General features: G+C 37.5%; 1 pseudogene; it reads right to left on the bottom strand.

The window, feature by feature from the left end:
• Positions 1-12,476: 12,476 nt before the first annotated feature.
• Positions 12,477-17,363, bottom strand: LOC126080033 (olfactory receptor 52N2-like; annotated as a pseudogene).
• Between the last annotated feature and the right edge of the window lie 859 nt (positions 17,364-18,222).

The raw sequence follows: 18,222 nt of genomic DNA, 5'->3' as shown, positions 1-18,222 counted from the left end.
AATGACCGATAAAAGGGCATTTTACATTCTTTAACAGCAATTTTTTTTCTGCATAGAAGGGAAAGAGAGAGATAAGAGTAGAGTCCAGGTAAAAGGGATTGGTTTAGACATTAGGATTCATAAATGTCATGAACTTTCATCTTATTTTGATATTAAGATTTTTTCCAGCTTTAGCAAGTGAGTCTTTGATCTATAATCTCTAAAATTAAGTAAGCAGTATAGTTTTACACTACTAGTTGTCTCGTTTTATACTTTGTCTAAGTAACTATCCTCACTTTTCACACCTCTACCCAGCATTCCTCTTATACTCACCACATCCCAATAACAAGACATGCCTGGGGCTGCAATTTTCTTCTTCCTTCCAATAAGCCAATCCTACTCTCTCCTCTCAGGTTTTCCCCAGATATTTGTACCCAAGTCTTCTCACTAAAATCACATGAATATGATTAGAGTATTGCCAAAATATGACCACTCATTATCAGCAGTTTAACTTTATGGTTTAAGTAGCAACCCACAAATTAATACTTTTGTACTGCTTTAAAGATTATGAAGAAAGCTTATGTTTCATATAAACTATGACAATAATATCTCATATAACTTGCTCAAGATCATATATTCTATGAGAGAGGGCCAAGATGGTGGAATAGTCTAATGCTTCCTGTAGTCCCCCTTACCACAAAGAACGTAAAAATAAAAAATGAGAATTGCATACACATGACAATCTAGAAACTCTAAGCAACAAAGACAAATCTGAAGAATTGGACTGAGTGATAGGTGGAAGGAGAGACAATTCAAAAACAGCAGAAATGGAGAATTACAGGTTGCTGAATCACTGGCGTCCTGCTAGCCGAACCTGTACAGTGCAGACATATTGACACAAGCAGTAGCATCCCAAGCAGAAACCCACCCCACCTGGTGCAGCTAAGCAAGGAGCAACTCAACACTCAACTCCAGAATCAAACAGGAACGATACCAGACCTATGAAGATTAAGTGCATGCTGCCAACCCATCTTGTGTACCACAGCCCCACACCTCCAACAGAGCTCCACAGGCTAAGGAGCTCTCTCTCTCTCTCTCATTCACCTCCCTCTCCCTCCAGCTCAGTTCAGTGGCATCGAACACCTCCACATCCCCTAAGTCAGGAACTCACAGCCCTGGTCTTGAGGTGCATGCCCCTTCACCCAGACGCTGGCACAGGGGTCCATGGTCTTGAAGCACCCTCCACCATTCTGATCACACCCGCCAGTGCCTTGCTGGCCATTTCTGCACACAGCACACCCACACTGGCATTAGGCAGGCAGAGTTTCCAGCTGAAGCCCATTTTCACCATCAGCAACCAAGTAGGAGCTTCTGATCTTTGACATTTGACACCGCCCCATCCCCTAAGCCTGTAGCTCTCATCCTGGTCTGAGGTGCCTGTCCTTTAGCTCTGCCACTGGTGCAAGGGCTCACAGACTTGCAGTGCCCTTCACCTCTGCTGATCACCTGTACCAGTGCTTTGCTTGCCGACCTGGAACAGCATACCCTTAGGACAAAGTGGGCAGGAATTCCAGTTTAAACTCATTTTCACCTGTAGCAGACAAGTGGAAGCTGCAGATCTGTGGCATTTGACACCAACCGGCCCCCAAAGAACAGAACTTGATCACCCACACCATGGGCCTAGGGGGCAGTGTCACCACTCAGTCCATCCAGTTGCCCACAGTGGGGGCCTAGGAACCAGTGGTGCTCCCCAATCCCTCCAGCCAATAGCACTGGGTGTCCAAGGACTAGCTGCACTAACCCTTCTTTGTGCTGTAGCAGACAGGAGCATGACTTGTTCTGGGCACATGGAGGCAGCCAACAGTACAGGGTCTCACCCCCAAATTATACCAGACTGCAACCAGAGACCTGTATCTGCTCCAAACACCCCTACATAGCCCTGCCCACCCAGGTTGAGAGCCTCCACATCATGCACTTGGTGAGCAATGACCCAGGCACCCTCATCACAACCATTCAGCAAGTGGGAGAGTGTACATAGCAACCAATGAATGGCCAGGGAGAATACCCCTGGAACCCACAGCCAGGTGATCAGCAGGACACATACATCACCTCACCAACAACATCACCTACATCCTCAGCAGCCCCATAAGAACAGTGAACAGAGTCCTGGGCTCACACACCTAGTAATTGCTCCCCACACCTGGAGACAGGAAGTGAGAGCTTCAATGTGGCCAGATTAACAACCAGAGTAGCAAACACACCGAGCCTACTTGGACATATCAAAACAAAACAAAAATCCAGGATGAAATAAACAAAATAAAATAAATAAATGCAATAACTTCTTGATGCCTTGGAGACAACAGTCAATATCAAATCACATAAAGAAGCAGGACAAGATGATTCTAGCCAGTGGCCAAAATAAAGAATCAGAAAACTTTCCAGAGGAAGATAAGGCAGTAGAGTTTCCTGATAAAGAACTTGAAAAGCTATACAGAACCTTCCAAGAGTTCAAGAAGGCAATCAGGGACAACACAGATAAAACCCAGAAACACATAGACAAAGCAATAGAAGAATTCAGGAAAACAATACAAGAAAAAAATGACAGAATAAATAGGCTACTAGAAACCAATTGAAAGTAACAACTAGAAATCCAAACAATAAAATTTCAGAATTAGACAATTCAGTAGAAGGTCATAGGGGCAAAATTGAGACAAGGGAAGTCAAAATTAGTGAGATTGAAGATAAATCCCTTGACACCAATCTTCCTGAGGAAAAATCAGAAAAAAGAAAGAAGAAATCCTAAGAATTATGTGGGATACTATCAAGAGGAAAAACCTACATGTGATTAGAGTTCCAGAACAGGGGAGGATAATGGAAAACACAAAGAGAGTTGTTGAAGATTTGCTGGCAGAAAACTTCCTTAATATCAGGAAAAATGAGAAGATATCTATCCAAGAAGCTCAACAAACTCCATGCAGGATAGACTCCAAAAGAAAGTCGCCAAGACATGTTATAATCAAACTAGTCAAAATCAAAGGCAAAAAATCTAGGAGCAGCTAGGGATAAACAAAAAGTCACCTACGAAGGAGAACCAAAAAGACTCAGCTATGATTACTCAGCAGAAACCATACAGGCAAGATGGCAATTGGATGACATATATAAAACCCTTATGGGGCGGGGGAACCTTACAGTCAAAAATCAGATATGATGATGAAATTAGGTCATTTCCAGATGAACAGAAATTAAAAAAAATATGTAAAAACCAAAATTAAAAGAAATATTAAAGGGAGTCCTCTGGACAAACAGCGAACATCAAACAAAAATCCAAGACTAGGACACATGACAGATCAACCAGATAGCAACCCAGATACGGAATTCACAAAAACAAAACAAAGCTAAAAGACTGAAAATAGGGAACTGGAGATGTCAATATGTAAATGAAAATGTCACAACAAAAAAGAGGGAATAAATGGTGTACAGATAGAGCTTCTGTATGGAGAGAAAGTCAAGTTGATACCAAACAAATAAAAGCCTGTTTTAAACTTAGAAAAATAAATGTAAATTTTAAGGTAACCACAAAGGAACCTAATAAACCTACCCATCAAAAAAAGGAAAAAAAGAAAAAGATAAACATTCAGCAAACACAAAATCAAGGATAATGAAAGAGATGAAAAGAAAATACATAAACAAAAAAGAACTCAGTACAGAAGATTAAGCAGAACAAAAAACCTGTTAACACCACACACACACACAAATGACAGCAGTAAACTCATACCTATCAATAATTACACTGAATATAAATGGCCTAAATGTACCAGTAAAGAGACAGAGAGTAGGAGAATCGATAAAAAATCTTGATCTACGTATATGCTATCTACAGAAGACACACTTTAGACACAAAGACATAAAAAAACTGAAACCCAAAGGATGGAAAAGTTATATATCAAGCAAACAATAACCAAAAAAGAGGAGTGGCAATATTAATCTCTAGTAAAATAGACTTTAGTGCAAACTACACTAAAAAGAATATGGAAGGACACTATATAATAATTAAAGGGTCAATACCACAGGAGGACATAACCATGATAAATATATATGCATCCAATGACAGGATTCCAAAATACATAAAACACACTCTAACAGCATTGAAAAGAGAAATAGACAGCTCCACAATAGTAGTAGGAGACTTCAACACATCACTTTCAGTGAAGGAAAGAATATCTGGAAAGAAAATAAAGATACAGAAGATCTAAATGCCACAATCAACCAACACAGCCTCATAGACATATACAGAACACTCCACCCAACAACAGCAAAGTATACATTTATTTCCAACATACACGGAACAGTCTCCAGAATAGACCACATTTTAGGCCACAAAGCAAGCCTTAACAAAATCCAAAACACTGAAATAATGGAAAGTATCTTCTCTGATCATAATACGATAAAAGTAGAACTCAATAACAGAAATAGCAGAGAAAAAATGCAAATACATGGAAACTAAACAACACCTTGCTTAAAAACTGCTGGGTAATAAAAGAAATCAAGGATGGAGTAAAGAAATTCACAGAATCAAATAAGAATGCATACACGTCTTACCAAAACATTTGGGGCAGCAAAAGCAGTCCTTAAATGTCAATTTGTAGCAATAAATGCACACATCAAAAAAGAAGAAAGGGCCAAAATCAAAACATTAATCCTACAACTCGAACAAATACAAAGAGAGCAGTGAAAGACGCCCACAACCACCAGAAGAAAGGACAAAATAAAGACTATTGAGCAGAAATAAATGAAATAGAGATCAGAAAAACAATTGAATCAACAAGACCAAAGGTTGGTTCTTTGAAAATAAAACAAAACAAAAATCAACAAACCATTGATCAATGAAAAAGAAAAACTGGAGAAGAAGCAAATAACATGAATAAGAAATGAGATGGGTGATATCACAACAGATCCAACTGAGATAAAAAGGATCATAACAGAATATTATAAAAGATTGTACTCTAACAAATATGAAAACCTAGCAGAAATGGAAAAGTTTCTAGAAACACACTACCTACCTAAACTAATACAAATTGAGGTAGAAAAACTAAACAGACCCATAATAAATAATGAGATTTAAGAGGAAATAAAAACTCCCAACACCAACAACAAAAAAGCTCTGGTCCAGATGGCTTCACGGGAGAATTCTATCAATCTTTCAGATAAGAGCTTCACCAATGCTACTCAAACTATTTCAGAGCATAGAAAAGGAAGAAATACTCCCAAGTTCATTCTCTGAAGCCACCATAACCCTGGCACCAAAACCAGGAAAAGACACCCCAAAAAATATAACTACAGACCAATATCCCTCATGAATGTAGATACAAAAAATTTCAGCAAAATTCTAGCCAGTAGAATTCAACAGCATATCAAAGATTAATACATCATGACCAATTGAGTATGCAAGGATAGTTCAAGACTACCAAATCAATCAGTGTAATCCACCACACAGATAAAACAAAAGAATCATCACGTGATCATCTCAACACAGAAAAGGCATTTGAAAAAGTCCAACATCCATTCCTGATAAAAACTCCCAGCAAACTAGGAATAGATGGGAAATCCCTTGCCATAATTAATGGCATTTATACAAAACCAATAGCTAACATCATTCTCAGTGGAGAGAGACTGAAAACATTTCCCTTGAGAATGTGTACCAGACAAGGATGCCCTCTACCACTACTCTTATTCAACTTTGTGCTATAAGTCTTAGCTAGAACAATAAGGCAAGAAAAAGAAATAAACAGCATCCAAATTGCTAATGAAGAGGTTAAACTATCTGTATTTGCAGACATGATCTTATACACAGAAAACCCCAAAGCAACCATATAAAAGCTACTGGAACTAATAGAAGATTTCAGCAATTAGAAGGATATAATACTAACATACAAAAATTAGTAGGATTCCTCTACATCGACAGTAAGAACTGTGAAAAGGAAATCAGCAAATCAGTACCATTTACAGTAGACCCCCCAAGAAATAAAGTACTTAGAAATAAATCTAACAAGAGACATAAAAGACCTATACAAAGAAAACTACAAAACACTGCTGCAAGAAACCAAAAGAGACCTACAAAGTGGAAAAACATGCCATGCTCACGGATAGGAGGACTCAACATTGTGAAAAATATCAATTCTATCCAAAGCAATCTACAGATACAATGCAATCCTGGTCCAAATATTAATGGCCTTCTTTAACGAGATGGAGAAAAAAATCAACTTGCATGGAAAGGGAAGAGGTCCCAGGTGAATAAAGTATTATTGAAGAAGCAAAACAAAGTAGGAGGCCTCACAGCACCTGATCGTAGAACCTATTTTACAGCCACAGTTGTCAAAACAGTCTGGTACTGGTACAACAACAGACATATCCACAAAGGGAACGGAACTGAGAACCCAGACCTAAACCCATCCATCTATGGGCAGTTGATATATGACAAAGGCCCAAAGTCTGTTAAATGGGCAAAAGACAGTCTGTTTAACAAATGGTGCTGGATGTCCATCTGTAAAAAAATGAAACACGATCCTTACCTCACAACGTATGCAAAAACTAACTCAATATGTATCAAAGACCTGAATATAAAATCTAAAATGATATAGATCATGGAAGAAAAAATAGGGACAATGCTAGGGCCTTAATACATGGCATAAATAGTATATAAGCCATAACTAACAATGCACAAACACCAGAAGGGAAACTAAATAACTGGGAGGTCCCAAAAATTAAACACTTATGCTCATCGAAAGACTTCACCAAAAGAGTAAAAAAAAGAACCTATAGACCGTGAAAACAAATTTGGCTATGACATATCTGACAAGAGTCTAATCTTTAAAATCTATAAAATACTTCAACACCTGAACAACCAAAAGACAAACCAACTTAAAAACGGGCAAAGCATATGAACAGATATTTTACCAAAGAAGACATTCAGGTGGCTAACAGCCACATGAGGAAATACTCGAGATCTCTAGCAATTAGTAATTAGAGAAATGCAAATCAAAACCACTGTGAGATACCATCACACCCCAACATTACTGGCACGAATAAAAAAAAAAAATAACAAATCTTGAAGAGATTGCAGGAACATTGGGAATTTATGCAGTACTGGTGGGAATGTAAAATGGTACAATCACTGTGGAAAATGATATGGTACTTCCTTAAAAAGCTAGAAATAGACACACCATATGATCCAGCAATCCCACACCTAGGAATATATTCTAGAGAAATAAGAGCCATAACATGAATAAACATATGCATACCCATGTTCATTGCAGCATTATTCACAATAGCGAAAAGTTGGAAACAACCTGGCCCATCAACAGATGAATGGATAAACAAACTATGGTACATACACACACAATGACACACTACTCAAAGATAAAGGGCAATGATGAATCTGTGAAACATCTTACAACATAGATGAATCTGGAGGGCATCGTGCCAAGTGAAATAAGGCAATCACAAAAAAGGACAAATATTGTGTAATACCACCCAAACATCCACACAGACACAAAGATCATACATTCGCGATGCTCAGTAAAATAACTGAAAGTAATGCATGCTTGATTTAATAAAGATTTGGTATTTTTAGTACTCAAACTCTGTTTATCTTATATCATGCATAGGACATTCTTGAAAAGAAGAAAAAAATTACATTTCTACATCATTAGTAAGTTTTATGACATCTTAGTAAAGATTCTATTAATTTTTTTTTTATTTTGTCAGATACAGCATCATTTCCTTCTGGTTTCCCTACCTGGCTTTTTTTTTTTTAAGTTCTCTATCCATCTTCAACGGATTCAAACATATCAATGACCATAAAGATGTCACAGATAAAATCTGTCAACATTTTCTGTTATACGTGAGGTTGCCATGAGTCAGAACAGATTCAGTGGCAACTCACAACAACCCATCCTCAATACCAGAATTATAGCCAGAAGTTTCTTGGAGTCCTAAGGAACACTGACTGCCTTTTCTTATTTAATTTAGATAATATCTCTTCTGTTCTAAATGGACAAGCTATCACTACAATAGATACTATCACGTCTTTGCATGCTCTTTCTTGTTGAGGCGGCAGAAAGGGTTGAGTGGTATTTTAAGGCATTTACGGATTCAGGAGTAGCAAACATACCAAATATACCACAAGTTTACTAATTCAAACATCTATTCATACCCATATGTTATTGAGCATCAACAATGTATGATCTTGAGCAAGTTATGTGGGTAATTATTGGCAAATTTCATATGGAATATCAAATTTAAGGTAGGACGAAAGTGCTAATTTTTAGCTCTGTTAAAACTGGAAAGTTAAGCTCCTAATAAGGACAGGTGAGAATAAAGTGATCCTCTACCCATGTGATTTCAGTGATAAGACTCATGTGTTATAAGGAAAATTTGAAGGTTCCTAGTGGTTAAAGTATTTCTGTTACATGAAAAAAGAAAATGATAGGATGAACATATTTAATGGGACTGAACTGTACATGTAAAGGTTTGTGAAAAGGAAAATGTTTTGTTCCCTATGTATTTACCACAAATAAAAAGTTAATGAGAAAATGGTCCTTAACCTCTGAAATAGCCCATGCAGCACAGAGTTAATGCCAGACACCCCTGCCATCCAGAACTAAATAGACACTTGCAGTGCGATAGCATGGATCACATGACTATAAAGACACATGGAATATATTCCTGCAACCTAAACGTTCTGGAAATTGCTTCTGGAGATATGGCTGATCCTACCCCCCAGAGTGTACAGAAGCTGCCACGGAAGCGATGAAAAACAAAGGAACTACAAGTTTTAGAGTTTGATGGTCTCTGGTTCCCAAGCCAAACTATCTCAAATAAACGATCCCTTCCCATAATGGAAGTCTCACAATCTCTCTCCAGAAATGTCACCACGTGGAGAAATAATTATTTCATAGTCCTACACCAGAGTAATTGAGAATCAAAATATACAGGGTCCCCAGTCTTTTGTGTATGTGCCATGATGAAATGAGTGGGAAGAAGTAGAAGGAAATGAGAACAATGTTGCCTTTTGCTAACATTGCCTCTTGTTAACTGTCCCCATATTTTAAGCTGTTGCGTTCTTGGCGAGCAATTTGCGTTTTCCTAAGATAGGTATTATTTTGAACTTGCCTAAACTCACCTCTGTGATAGGCACAATTAAATCCCTATGCATGGCTGAGAATCTTTGGGGGTTCTTCAAAACCTGGGTTGATGTCTCCTTACATAGGGTTTTCAGTTTCCTTGGGGAATTGCCAGCAAGATGTCTCCAGGCTCATTGAGTTTTTTTCAATTAGAAGTTTCAGAGGAATCTTTTGGAAAGGGAATGAACTTTGAGTAACAGATCTGTATTTAGAGGCTTTGAAGTATAGAAAGAAAAAATGCATCAACATTTAACTCATTTTCCCAAGTGGAAAACATAGCCACCAAGCCACCAAACATTTTCTAAATGTTTTTCCTCTAATTATGAAAGAAATAGGTCTTCAGTGAGGAAAATCTGAAAACTGCAGGAACGTGTAACAAAGAGTTGGTAAATCACTCTCAATCCCAACACAGAGGAATCGTTATAGTAAAAAGTGTTGAGCATTTCCTTTAGTGATTTTATAGCTATTATGTATAATATTTTAGTGTTTTTTTAAACAAATTTCAGACTATATGGGGTTTTGTACACTATTACTTTCTCTCCCTAATATTATTTTGTGACCATTTTTTCATACCATTATATTTACTGACCAGCTGCCCTCAAGTTGACTCTGACTCATGTCCACCCATATGTGTCAGAGTAAAACTTTGCTCCGTAGGGTTTTCAGCAGCTGATTTTTCAGAAGTAGATTGCCAGGACTTTCTTCCAAAGCTTCTCTGGATGGGCTTGAACCTCCAACTTTTATATTAGCAGCAAAACACATTAACTGTTTCTACCACCTGGAGAGCCCTTCCATGCTATTGCTGTACTAAATTTAATTAAGCATTTCATTATTAAATATTTGAATTATTTATTATTTTTTCTATCAAAATTTTTCTTTCATTAATATCCTTATCCATTCTGTTTATAACACTGATCCTTTCCTCTCTTCAGATAACTGGAAGTAGGATCAAAGTTTATGGGGTCAAAAGGCATGGGCAATTTTAATTATGTTGATAAATCCTGGGACAAATCATCTCTAGAACGTTTGTTCTGAATTTTACTTCCATCAGGGAGTGGACCGTCGCTCTGTAAGCCCTCATTACTGTATGTACTTGTCACCCCAGCAGGACAGGGAGAATGCTGTCTTCTGGTGTTTGGTCTTGAATTCGCATTAACTTCGTTAGTAGTGATTTCATAATCACAATTTTTTTTAATGTTTTTGGTCAATTATTTTCTCATCCTGTGATTATTCATTCACCTCCTTTCCCATTTTCGGTGGGGGTTTTACTGTTTATTTTACTGAATTTCAAGGCACTTTTTAATACTAAATATTTGAGCCCATTTTCAGTCATAGTTTGCAAACATTTTTTCAAGTTAGTATTATACTTTAGATTTTATTTTATGGTACAGAGTTGGTATTATCTTTCTTCCTTTTTATTGAAAAATAAAACACAAAGCAAAATCTTTTGATACTTAAACCTTATGTGGGAAATGATATAAAGTAGAAAATAAAGTTTTAGCACCCGGTACACTGACTTCTCACCTCACTTCTCAGAGGTAAATGTTATTAAAGAATAAATTCTGGCTTGTATACTTCCAGGAGTTTCCCATGTAAGTATTTTCTAAAGTATATATCACTTTTTTTGTTATCCTTTAGTTTTTTAGCATTATTAATGTTACTAGAAAGGAGTACACCCTACTCCTTCCCTCCCCCCTTAAAGTGTGTATGTCTTCCCATTAATACTGAGTAGGAGTTTCTTCATGGTCACTGACCTTATAATTATTTAAAAATTTCTCATAGATTCTGGCCTACTGGCAATAATCCAGTTGTGTTCAAAGTGACTAGTTGGAAAGGCTACTTTCATTTGAATATAGAAACTTGACTTTGTTTAAAAAACACAATAGAATGCATTTAAAATTATTTTGATAATAACTAAATCAGTGCAACTGTATTCCAAAAATATGTGTCTCTCTGCATAAACCCTTTCCTTTTAGATATAAAAATTTAGGAAAATGAAAATTGGCATGAACTGTTGATTAAATATAGATCGGGGGTTCTTAACTTGGGGTCCATGGCCCCTAACGAGTTATCTTCAACTGCATCAGAATCGTTTAGGTAACTTTTTAGAAAGAGAGGTGATAGGGTGCAGTAGGTCTTGGTGGGACCCTATAATTTATCACTTTTGCTTATAAATGTTTGTATTAAGATTAGCATTGACAGAACTTGACCCATTCTTGAGTTGTTTTTTTTTTTTTAATTTCCAGTTTTCATGAATTTCATTGTTTTATTTAACCATGTATATCAGAAGTATATGATATGAGGCCAAGGTTTAACTTCATGTATATTCCACATGTTTACCCATATTTTCCCACTGTTTACTTTGAAACACTATTTTTTCAATTTTCTGTACTATAGCAAAAATGGTATTTCTACAATAGAGTTGAAAAATGACATATAAACCCAGCAAGAACTGGTTCTCCGTACCTTAATGTAGCATGTTCTTCCTCCAGTCCTCAGTACAGGCCATTTCCTCTCCCTAAAATAATTTTTGTCTTCCATCTTTCTTCTACCTAAATAACACCAACTCATCTTTCAATATCAGCTTAAGTACTAAATTCCTCTGAAAGCCTTTTCTGACAGTTGTAATTTGTACTATGATACAAGTTCACTGTACTTATGTCAATTAATTATGCAACTGTGTTCTTGCTTTTTCTCTCTCCCTTATCTCATTCATTTATCTATCTTTTCCTTGTTTTACCTTAATACTTGTGGGGAGTTTTTAGGGCCTCTTCATAGTACACCTATCCTTTCTTCTGCAGTTCAGAGCTGAGACATGCAGGAGGAAGGAAGTTGATGCAAAATATCAACAATTTTATGACATACATCTGGGAGAATAAAGCTTTACATGTTTCTTTCGTAGACAAATGCAAGCCTCCCCACGACGTGCTGGCCTCTAATGGCGTGAATGTGGGAAGATCAGAATGTGTGGTTTGTTCAGACAGGGAGATTGACTGGTGCGAGGGGCAGTGTTCCAACTGAAGATAAGAAACATCTCTCCTATTCAGTGGAACGAGGGTTAGGATGAGCAGCTAAGGATGTTAATCTAAATGAAGTCCCTATACTTGAAGTAATAAGAAGAGAAGAATAATTTTACCCCTCCCCCAACATCTCCCCTTTTCCTTCCCTTAAAATTATTATTTCTTCTTTCTCATAGATACCATTATCTGGACAAAGTAGAACTGCCCCATAGGGTTTCCAAAGCTGTAGTCTTTATGGATGCAAACTGCCTGCTCAATTATCTGGTTTCTGCAGAGATTAATCATTCCAAAGGAATCAGGGGGAAATCTCAGATGTCAAAAAGAAAAATTTGATCAATGAATCAATTAAAGTTAATAGGATGTATTGAGTGAGGAACTGTTTCCAACAGGGTGCAACGAAACTGAAAATAATGACAGGCTTGAGTTTACGCTATTACAATGCCCTTTAAAAGCTTAGATAAGTGTCTTGCTCTTTGCTTTGATTGGTTAATAACACCTAATTTTCCTTTTGTTTTGTGGAAGTTGTTCACTGAATGCTAAACTGACTTGTCTTGGTTGGATGAATGTTGCTAACTCCTACTGATAATATGGCTAACTGGCTAACTCATGCTGATATGAAAAACTTGTCTAGTTTCAGTTCTTCAAATAGTTCTTGTTTCTTGTAATGGCCTTGGGACTAATTTTTGTTTAGATCTTGACCCATGGGAGCTATTTAAACTCTTGTCTCTATAAAAATTTTTAACACAGACCAATATCAAACGTCTTTTCTCTTCAGTAAAATACCTGTGACTTCTTATGTCAAATGAGTTGTTGTTAGGTGCTGTCCAGTTGATTCAGATTCATAACAACCCTATGTACCACAGAATGAAACACTGGCCGGTCCTGTGTCATGGTCATTATCATTGTTATGTTTGACCTCACTGGTGCAGCCACTGTGTCAGTCCATCTCTTTGAGGGTCTTCCTCTTTTTCACAGACCCTCCACTTTACCAAGCATGATGTCCTTCTCCAGGGACTGGTCCCTCCTGATAACATGTCCAAAGTATGTGAGATGAAGTCTGGTGATCCTCACTTCTAAGGAGCATTCTGGCAGCACTTCTTCCAAGACAGATTTGTTCTTTCTTTTGGCAGTCCCTGGTATATTCAATATTTTGCACCAACACAACTCACTGGCATCAACTCTTCTTCATTCTTCCTTATTCATTGTCCAGCTTTCACATGCATATGAGGCAATTGAAAACACCATGGCTTGGGTCAGGCCCACCTTAGTCCTTAAAGTGCCATCTTTGCTTTTTAACACTTTAAAGGGGGTCCTCTTCAGCAGATTTGCCCAATGCAATGCATCATTTGATTTCCTGGCAGCTGCTTCCATGGTTGTTGATTGTGGATCCAAGTGAAATGAAATACTTGATGACTTCAATCTTTTCTCCATTTATCCTCATGTGGCTGATTTGTTCTTTATGTTGAGCTGGATTCCATGCTGAAGGCTATAGTCTTTGATCTTCATCAGTAAGTGCTTCAAGTCCTCTTCATTTTCAGCAAGCAAAGTTGTGTCACCTTCATAATATGGGTTGTTAATGAGTCTTCTTCCAATCCTGATGTCTTGTTCTTCTTCGTATAATCTAGCTTCTCAGATTATTTGCTCAGCATCATGATTGAATAAATATTGTGAAAGGATACAACCCTGACACACATCTTTCCCGACTTTAAACCCCGTTGTATTCTCTCACTCTGTTTGAACTACTGCCTCTTGATCTATGCATAGGTTCCTCATGAGTACAATTGAGTGTTCTGGAATTCCCATTCTTTACAATGTTATCCATAATTTGTTATGATCCACACAGTCAAATGCCTTTGCATATTCAATAAAACACAGGTAAACATCCTCCTGGTATTCTCTACTTTCAGCCAGTATTCATCTAGCATCAGCAATGATATCCCTTGTTCCATGTGTTCTTCTGAATCTGGCTTCAATTTCTGGCAGTTCCCTGTCAGTGTACTGCTGCAATCACTTTTGAATGATCTTCAGAAAAATTTTACTTTCATGTGATATTAATGATATTTCCCAATAATTTCTACATTTCCTTGGATCACCTTTCTTGGGAATAGGCATAAATATGATCTCTTCCAGTCAGTTGGCCAAGTAGCTCTCTTCCAAATATCTTGTCATATCAAGTGAGCACTTCCAGTGCTTTATCCCTTTATTGAAACATCTCAGTTGGTAGTCCATCAGTTCCTGAAGGCTCGTTTTTCACCAGTGTCTTCAGAGCAGCTTGGACTTCTTCCTTCAGTACCATCAGTTCTTGATCATATGCTACCTCTTTAAATGACTTAATGTCTGCCAATTCTTTTTAGTACAGTGACTCTGTGTATTCCTTCCATCTTCTTTTGATGCTTCCTGCATCTTCCAGTATTTTGCACATTGATTACTTCACTATTGGAGCTCAGGGCTTGAATTTTTTCTTCAGTTCTTTCAGCTTGAGAAATGCCAAGTGTGTTCTTCCCTTTTGGTTTTCTAATTCCAACTCTTTGGACATGTCATTATAATACTTAACTTCTGCTAGAGCTGCCTTTTGAAATCTTCTGTTCAGCTCTTTTAAGTCATCATTTCTCCCATTTGATTTAACTACTTGACATTCAAGAGTAAGTTTCAGATTCTCTTCTGACATCCCTTTTTGTCTTTTCTTCCATTCTTGTCTTTTCAATGATCTTTTGCTTTCTTCATGTATGATGTCCTTGATGTCATCCCACATGTCTGATCTTCAGTCTTTAGTGTTCAAAGGTTCAAATCTATGCTTGAAATGGTCTCTAAATTCAGGTAGGATACACTCAGGGTCATACTTTTACTCTAGTGGACTGATTCTAGTTTCTTCAGCTTCAACTTGAACTTTCATATGAGAAATTGATGATCTGTTCCACAAGTGGCCGTTGACATTGTTCTGACTGATGATATTGAGCTTTCCATAGTCTCGTTCCACAAAGGTAGTCGATTTGGTTCCTGTGTATTCCATCTGCTGAGATCAACATGTATAGTCGCTGTTCATGTTGTTGAAAAAAGGTATTTGCAAAAAAGCTGTTGGTCTTACAAAATTCTATCACGTGATCTCCAGCTTTGTTTTTATCACCAAGGCCATATTTTCCAACTACTGATCATTCTTCAAATATATGCCAGATATAAAAGTCTTAAATTCAAACTTCTCATCTTTAGTCATTCCACAAAATAATTAAGCCATGTTTTTGTGCAGTATTGATCGTTTTTCAGTTTTTCTATAAAACAGCTTTCAAATTAGCTTTAAGCTTTCTTTAGAGATAATCCACATCTATGGTGCTTTTTCATGCAAGAAAAGTTAAATTTTTCATTTATTGATACTGAGAAGCAGAAATCAGGGAAAAAGATAAGATTCCACTTTTAATTTTGCCTGAGCATTGCTAGTTCAGTAAAACATAAAACATAACTCTCAGTAGACACTGTTGTTGCACCTGCTGCCCCCAATTCCCACCCAATTACATATTGTTATTTTTTATTAATATTCAATCTTAATGTTCTGAGATTTACCTAGTCTTACTGTTCATATGGAAACCCTGGTGGCATAGTGGTTAAGTGCTATGGCTGCTAACCAAAGGGTTGGCAGTTCGAATCCACCAGGTGCTCCTTGGAAACTCTATGGGGCAGTTCTACTCTGTCCTACAGAGTCGCTATGACTCAGAATCAACTCGACGGCACTGGGTTTGGTTTGGTTTTTTGGGTTTCCTGTTCGTATAGCTCATATTCCTCTTCTATAAAATGGAGATAATTAAACTTATCCCATAGTTCTGATGTAAAATTTCAATGAAATAAAATATATAAAACATTATAGTTCCTGACAAATTCTAAATGTTTAATAAATGACATTTTAGGAAAAGTAATTCCTTAATCACTTTGATACTGTTTTGGTATGGTTGCAATGAAAATACTCTGATGAACAAAATTTCCGAAACCGAAAACATAATCCCAAGATATAATAAATTTATTAATGGCAAGCTACTCAGCATCTTACAATTTATGTCAGATGTGGGCACTTTTATAATGGTAGAATTTTTTTAAATGTCAGATTTTGCTTCCAAATATGTGAAAATCACACTGTAAAAATACATAATTGATTAATATATTTCACAGTCATCTCACCCTATATACATAATATCAAAATATACCCTTTACATTAAAAGGTAAGAGAGATTTAACTTTTACCAATATAATTAATCTCTCTCTCTGTGCACCTATTTGCATCCAGTTCCTGTTCGCATCTGCTTTGTCTTCACTCCATAGACAACTGGATTCAAGGTGGGAGGCAGCGATAGAGGTTGGCAATAAAGATGTGGATATGGTAAGGTATGGTGCCTCCCCCAAAGCGGTGAGTGAAGAAGTTAAAGAAAGCTGGAACATAGGTAATGACAATAGCACATATGTGTGATGTACAGGTGCTGAAGGCTTTGTGGCCAGCATCTGCAGATGACAGATTCAGTACAGCACGAATGATCATGATGTAAGACAGAGAGATACAGAACATGTCAAATCCCCCAATCAATATGGCAGCTATGAGACCATAGATAGCATTAATCTTAACATTGCCACAGGATAATTTGGCCACAGACATATGGTCACAGTAAGTGTGATGGATAAGGTTGCCCTTGCAGTAGGGAAGACACTTGATCAGAAGAGTGAATGGGATCATGAGCAACACACTTCACATGAAGGTGGCAAGCCCAACCTTGATAGTTACAGTGTGGGTGAGGATGGTGGAATAGCATATAGGGTAGCAAATGGCCACATAGCTGTCCAGAGCCGTGAGCATAAGCACCCCAGACTCCATGCCTGTCAGCATATGTATGAAAAACATCTGTACAAGACAAGCATTAAAGTCAATCTCTTTGAGACTGAACCAAAAGATGCATAACATATTGGGGACAAATGAAGTGCACCCACTAACATCTGTAAAGGACAACAGGGCTAGAAAGTAATATATGGGCCGATGAAGGTTCTCCTCATGGCTGATGAGGTAAATGAGCCCACAGTTTCCCACTACAGCAATGATGTACATGAAGCAGAATGGCAGGGAGATCCAGATGTGTGCAGCTTCCAGCCCAGGAATTCCATTGAGAATGAAGTACTTTGGTGTCAGGCTGGAGGTGTTGGCTCCATGCATGGTGATCGACTGGAGGGCACACTACTCTCTGCACTGTTTTATAGAAGAAGAGAGCAACGTTGTTATTTTCAGCCAGAGACAAAAGATGAACAAGTATTTTGCACCATATAAATAATGGATTTAAGAACAAAATTCATCTCTTTGTATCCAGACTAATATTCTTTGATTCTACTGAGTGTCCTGATCCTGTTACCGAATCAAGAGAATAAAAAAACCAATTACCATGCAGCCAATTCCAACTTACACTGGCCCCACATGTTACAGGTTAGAATTGCTTCATAGTGTTTTCCTGACTGTGGTCTTTATGAAAGCAGGTTTTCAGACGTTTCTTCAGTGGCACTGCTGGGTGGGTTTGAACCCTCAATCCCCTGGGTCAGCAGATGAGCACAAGCTGTTTGTGCCACCGAAGGATCTAACAGAATGAAAGCATAGTAACAAAGCCTTAGCCTGGCTTGATTTTATACTGTGAACTCTGTCTACATGTATGTCTAAAAAAAGAACAAAAAACAAGCAAAAAAAAAAGGCAACGTCTAAAAACAACAACAAAAAAAACCCCAACAAACCCATTGCTATTGAGTCCATTCTGACTTATGTAATCACGTGATACAAAGTAGAACTGCTTCGTAGGGTTTTCTTGGTTTTAATTTTTGGTGAAGCAGTTCACCAGGCCTTTCTTCCTCAGAGCCTCTAAAGTGAGTTGAAACCACCAAACTTCAGGTTAATAGCTGTTGACAAACAGCATGTGCCACCCAGTTTCTTTTGTCTATATGCACCTGCTCTTATTCCCAGCCCAGTGACTAATACTTGTTTTTTTTCCCTCAACAATTTCCAAATTATCAACCCTGTTTAAATAATAGTG

This window comes from Elephas maximus, chromosome 7 (genome assembly GCF_024166365.1).
Source record: "Elephas maximus indicus isolate mEleMax1 chromosome 7, mEleMax1 primary haplotype, whole genome shotgun sequence".
Taxonomy (NCBI): Eukaryota; Metazoa; Chordata; class Mammalia; order Proboscidea; family Elephantidae; genus Elephas; species Elephas maximus.
Note: the sequence above shows the minus strand (reverse complement) of the source record. Positions and strands in the feature narration are given on the sequence as shown.